Raw genomic sequence first — 6,000 nt, forward strand, 5'->3', positions numbered from 1 at the left:
TTGTATGACATCAGTATCATATTGCACGTTTGAAGATGCTATTCAGCAAATTAGGAAATTTGGAAAAGGCGCGTTGCCTGCGAAAGCAGACATAAAGGCAGCCTTCAGGCTGCTACCGATTGACCCGGTAGCTTTCAACTCCTTGGGTATGTATTTTGAGGGTAAATACTACTTTGATATGTGCCTCCCTATGGGATGTTCCATATCTTGTGCATATTTTGAAAAATTTGCAACCTTTCTCCAATGGGTTGTGGCTATTTAATCTGGCTACCAAGGTGTATTACATTACCTGGACGACTTTTATTCATTGGTCCAGCGCAATCTCCTATCTGTTATTTTATGTTACATCTGTTTAGTGCGGTAGCTCAACATTTCGGTATCCCACTAGCTAGTGAGAAAACTGTGTTTCCTTCCTTAATATTGGAATTCCTAGGTGTCAAGATTGACACTATTAAGCTGGACTTTCAGTTACCTGAATCTAAAATCTTCAAGATTAAAGCTTTAATTTCAGTGTTGATTAGGTGGAAAAAAAGTGTTATTAAAAGAACTCCAATCTTTATTAGGCCTTCTGGCATTCGCAACAAGGATTATGCCAGTTGGCAGAATCTCGGCGCTTGTACTTGGCCATGTCAGGAATGAAATCTCCATTTTCTCACATCAGATTGACAGTTGACCTCAAGAAGGACCTGTCAGTTTGGTTTAAATTCTTTGATATATAATGGTAGATCATTTTTTCAGGAGCAATTTGTGTCCTCATCCGACCCTGAGTTATATACAGATGCTGCGGGCTCATATGGATTTGCGGCTATTTGGAAGACTCACTGGTGCTGTGGTAAGTGGACTGAGAGGTGGGAGACGAATAAAGCCACCAAAAGCATAGTAGTGATGGAGCTTTTCCCTTTAGTGGTTGCGATAGAAATATGGGATGAGCAATTTGCAAACAAAAGAAACCTGATTAATTCGGATAATAAATAAGGAGTCATATATGCTGTGAATTGCTTGTCAGCTAAATCTATACAAGTGGTCAAATTACTAAGATAATTAGTGTTTCTTTGTCTTAAATTTAATATTCAAATTCAAATTGCAGACGCCTTATCTCGATTTCAGGTATACTGATTTCGCCAACTCCTGACAAATGCGGACAAGGAAGGTTATGCGTGTCCAGAACATCTGTGGAGCCTAATTTAGAAGTTTTTACAAATGCAATAAGACACTCTGTGGCAGAAAGTACATGGGTTGAGTACACAACTGCATGGAATAAGTGGTGTAACTTTGCTATGGAAATGGATATACAATTTGATTCTCCTTCTGAAACAGACATTCAGATGTTTCTATGTAGCTTAATGCAGTTAGAATGGTCACATAGTCACTTTTCTTAAAATTAAGAAACTTACCTCCATGCACAGCATTCTTTTCTATTCGGCAGGCATTGAAAGGCTACAGGAAGAGCCATTCCTTTCCAGATAACAGGAGACCCATTTCAATTCACTTATTAAAACAGCTGTGTGTTACTACACATTCAGTGTGTTCATCCAGTTTTGAGGCTATGCTATTTAATGCCGCTTTTGTACTAGCCTTTTTTGGGGCTCTCAGAATATCTGAGTTGCTGCCAAAAAACAAAAAGGTAGTGGTGGGTTTACTAAAACATAATGTGATTGTCTCTGAGACGGGGATCAGATTGTTCATCCCGGTGTCAGAGACGGATAGGTTAGGGAAAGGCAGTTGGGTACCTTTAAGGCAATGTGGAGATGTGGATATATGGCCAGTTAGAGTCATAAATGGTTACCTAGCAGTTAGGCCAATAGGAGAAGGGAATTTTTTGATTGACGCTGATGGGTCCCCTCTTACTCAGTATCAGTTCAATTACATATTAAAGGCTTGCTTGCAAAAATTTAATTTACATCAATTTAAGTTTACTTCTCATTCTTTCAGGATCGGGGCAGCTACGGAAGCTGCTACTATGGGATTGGATGATACAATAATCAAACAGTTGGGTAGATGGGAATTATGTCAGACCTGATCTTTTTCTTTAATTCTAGGCAATAAAAGATATGTTTGGATCCTGGGCCACTCTTTTGTATACTGGGCTAATAAAAGACCCGTGAAGCGCTGGTATAGGTCCAATTTGTCTATGGATCCTGGAGAAATTCAAATTTTCCTGGAAAGGAATTAGAGCTCTTCGATGGGCTAATTTGTTTTTTTATGTCTCTAGGTTGATTGAGTCATGGTCAGCTCCGGATGTCTTAATAGTGCACCTATGGGGAAACGATGTGGGGAAAATTAGAACTCTGGACCTCATGTCTTTGTTAAGACGTGACCTATATAGGGTTAAGTTATCTTTTTCAAAGACCAGAATGATCTTTTTGGAGATAGTCCCTCGGCTAATATGGCTCCAAGAAGCTCAGATAAAAAATTTTGAGAAAATTAGGAGAAGATTGAACAGGTTTATGGAAAAATGTATGCCATGCATTGGAGGTTTCTCATATAGACACATTGATAAAGAGGGTGGTTTCCCTGGATTATATAGAACAGATGGAGTTCATCTGTCTGACATAGGATTAGACATATTTAATGTAGGATTGCAAAACAGCATTGAATTGGCTGTGATTGTGGGGTAGGCCGGGCTTGAAATTCTCAAACCCGGCACGTGGGGACTTTGGTTAAAAAATTTATGTATGCTCGAGTCCTTTAAGACTGAGCTGTTTTGAAGTTGATTGTTTGAAATATAAGAATTTTATGATGCAATAAAATTATCAGAATATGGTTATTATTTATTTATTGATCTGAATACACCAATAAAGTGCTGCGGCCAATTCTTTGCCAATAAGTGTGTTGAATTATTATTTAAATAGGTTATATAAGTTTTGGTATTCGGGGAGGGCAGGTGCGGCCTGCATTCCCATGAACTAGGAGGGTTTAAGGCTTTGAGCCTGACAGCATGGGCATGTGGTCACCCCTCCCTTTATTAATAAGGGAATAGAAGCAATATTGTAAGAATTTAAGGCTATATACAGGCTAATGTATTTAGGTTAATGGCCCTTTAAGAGAATGGCAAATGGGGCTGGGGCGGGGTTTAAAGGTCACACCAGAAGACGAAGGCCACGCTCATGGAAAGGAACTCTTTTTCTTACTTACCACACTGATGGTCCCTACCTGAGCATATGGAGGTCTTGGTTATGTGAAAGAAATTTCATATTGTAGCAAAGATGTCAGCACTGCGCAGAAAGAAAAATGAAAGAGATTCTGAGAAAGAAGCAAACGGTTCGTAGACATATGGCAAAATTTCCTTCCTCCTCCCCTAAATCACCCCCCATTCACATAAGCAAGGGAAAACAGAAGATGTTTCCAGTGAAAAACTCACCTCATGCATGTTTGAGCCTGGCCATGTCATAACAAAGATAGCCACCACACGGGGGTCCTCTGCACAGTGCATGCGTGTACACCATAGCCGGTCCCGAGTCTGAAAACGGCCACAAAATCTGGGCCGGATCATGCGCATCACAAGAAAAGCCACAGAAGAAAGGAAAAAAATGTCAGACAAAAGAAAAAAAAACAAATTGCTCCCACAAAGTAAAAATGACAAAGCCTTTTGAAGGTAGAGGCATGGGGGAGGTTGATCTAGCTTTCCTTTTATAGATTTAAACAGGTCCTGTGAGTGGATATAGGGGCAAAGCTATATCACATATGTGCTGCTATGTTAGCGTCAGGAAAAAAGTTTGTCAGGAAAAAAGTTTGTAAAATGCTAGTATTTTGGGGGTTTTTTTTGGTGACTGGTGGAAGCCCTTCACCTGTGAGAGAGGAGTCCGCACTGTTTAGTTAGTTCCTGGATGGCAAGAATTTATTTTCTGTTTTGGTGTGTGCTGTGTCTCCTTTATCAGGAAAAAAGTTTGTAAAATGCTTGTTTTTTATTGTTTTTTTTGGTGACTGGTGTAAGCCCTTCACCTGTGAGAGAGGAGTCCGTACTGTTTAGTTAGTTCCTGGATGGCAAGAATTTATTTTCTGTTTTGTTGTGTTTATTTTGTATGCAACCTTTTAGGCAGGTCATAGACGGTGCAACCACGGGTTGCAGGAAAGAAACTTGCTTGATTCCCCCATCAACACAGGCAGTGCTGACGGGGGAATCCCTCCTGCTGAGCAATTGTCTGCTCCCAGCGGTGGAGTGGAGGTGGGCTGGGGAATCTCTCCCCGCCGGGAGAAGACTATAGCAGCGGCTAGCGATAATTGCAAGGGAATTCGGCAGCATGCTTATATCCAAGTTGATCGATCGACTTGGTACATTCGGCCTGCCCACACATGGTTTAAATCTCAGCCGGTTCCTGTTATGGCTATGGCCAGCCTTAACCTATTGACCTCCAAAAAGGTTTTACCACCTTCATAACCAGGGCATTTTTCGCTATTCAGCACTGTGCTATTTTAACTGGCAATTGTGTGGTCATGTAACACTGTACCCAAATTAAACGTTAATCTTTTTTTTACACAAATAGATCTTTCGTTTGGTGGTATTTGATCAGCACTGGGTTTTTTATTTTTTATTAGCGAAACAAAAAAAAGAAAAGAACATTTTGAAAGAAAAAACAATATTTTCTCATTTTTCTTATAAAACATCTTCAATAAAAAAAAACGAATTTCTTCATAAATTGAGGTCAAAATGTATTCTGATATATATCTTTGGTAAATAAAAAATTCCAATAGGTGTATATTAATTGGCTTGGGGAACGGTATAGCGTCTACAAACTATGGTATATGTTGTATACTGGAATTTATGCAGCTATAGACACTATACTGTAATGGTGGTGATCAGCGACTTATACTGGGACTGTGATAGGGTGGCGGACGATCTGGCATCAACAGACACTATCTGGTGGGGTTCACTAACTGCCACTGCTAGTGACACTAATACAGTGATCAGTGATAGTACTGTACATCAACACTGTACTAATTATACTCGCTGGGAAGGGGTTAACCTCTAGCGGCAATCAAGGAATGTTCACCTGACAATGTGTGATGTGTGCTGAATTACTTTATTGTCCGGCTGCTTTCTCTCCCTGCTTTTCAGTAAGGAGAAGCAGCTAGTTTGCTGTTCCTATGCACACAGAGTTCTTCCAGCTTCCCTCTCCAAACAAAGTTTTACAAGATTAGCTCCACTTACCTCCCTCCCTGCATGTCAGCAGCAGCGGTCAGCAGTAGGGATGAGCTTCGAGTTCGAGTCAAACTCATGTTTGATTCGAACATCGGCTGTTCGCCAGTTCGCCGAACAGCGAACAATTTGGGGTGTTCGTGGCAAATTCGAATGCCGCGGAACATCCTTTAAAAGTCTATGGGAGAAATCAAAAGTGATAATTTTAAAGGCTTATATGCATGGTATTGTTATAAAAAGTGTTTGGGGACCTGGGTCCTGCCCCAGGGGACATGGATCAATGCAAAAAAAAGTTTTAAAAACGGCCGTTTTTTCGGGAGCAGTGATTTTAATAATGCTTAAAGTGAAACAATAAAAGTGTAATATCCCTTTAAATTTCGTGCCTGGGGGGTGTCTATAGTATGCCTGCAAAGGGGCGCATGTTTCCCGTGTTTAGAACAGTCTGACAACAAAATTACATTTCAAAGGAAAAAAAGTCATTTAAAACTACTCGCGGCTATTAATGAATTGCCGGTCCGATAATACACATAAAAGTTCATTGATAAAAACGGCATTGGAATTCCCCACAGGGGAACCCCCGAACCAAAATTTAAAAAAAAAAATGACGTGGGGGTCCCCCTAAATTCCATACCAGGCCCTTCAGGTCTGGTATGGATATTAAGGGGAAGCCCGGCCAAAATGAAAAAAAAAAATGTCGTGGGGTCCCCCTCAAAATCTATACCAGACCCTTCAGGTCTGGTATGGATTTTAAGGGGAACCCCACGCCAAAATTAAAAAAAAAAAACGGCATGGGGTCCCCCCAATAATCCATACCAGACCCTTATCCGAGCACGCAACCTGGCAGGCCGCAGGAAAAGAGGGGG

Source organism: Aquarana catesbeiana, linkage group LG06 (assembly GCF_042186555.1).
Source record: "Aquarana catesbeiana isolate 2022-GZ linkage group LG06, ASM4218655v1, whole genome shotgun sequence".
In the NCBI taxonomy this organism is placed as follows: Eukaryota; Metazoa; Chordata; class Amphibia; order Anura; family Ranidae; genus Aquarana; species Aquarana catesbeiana.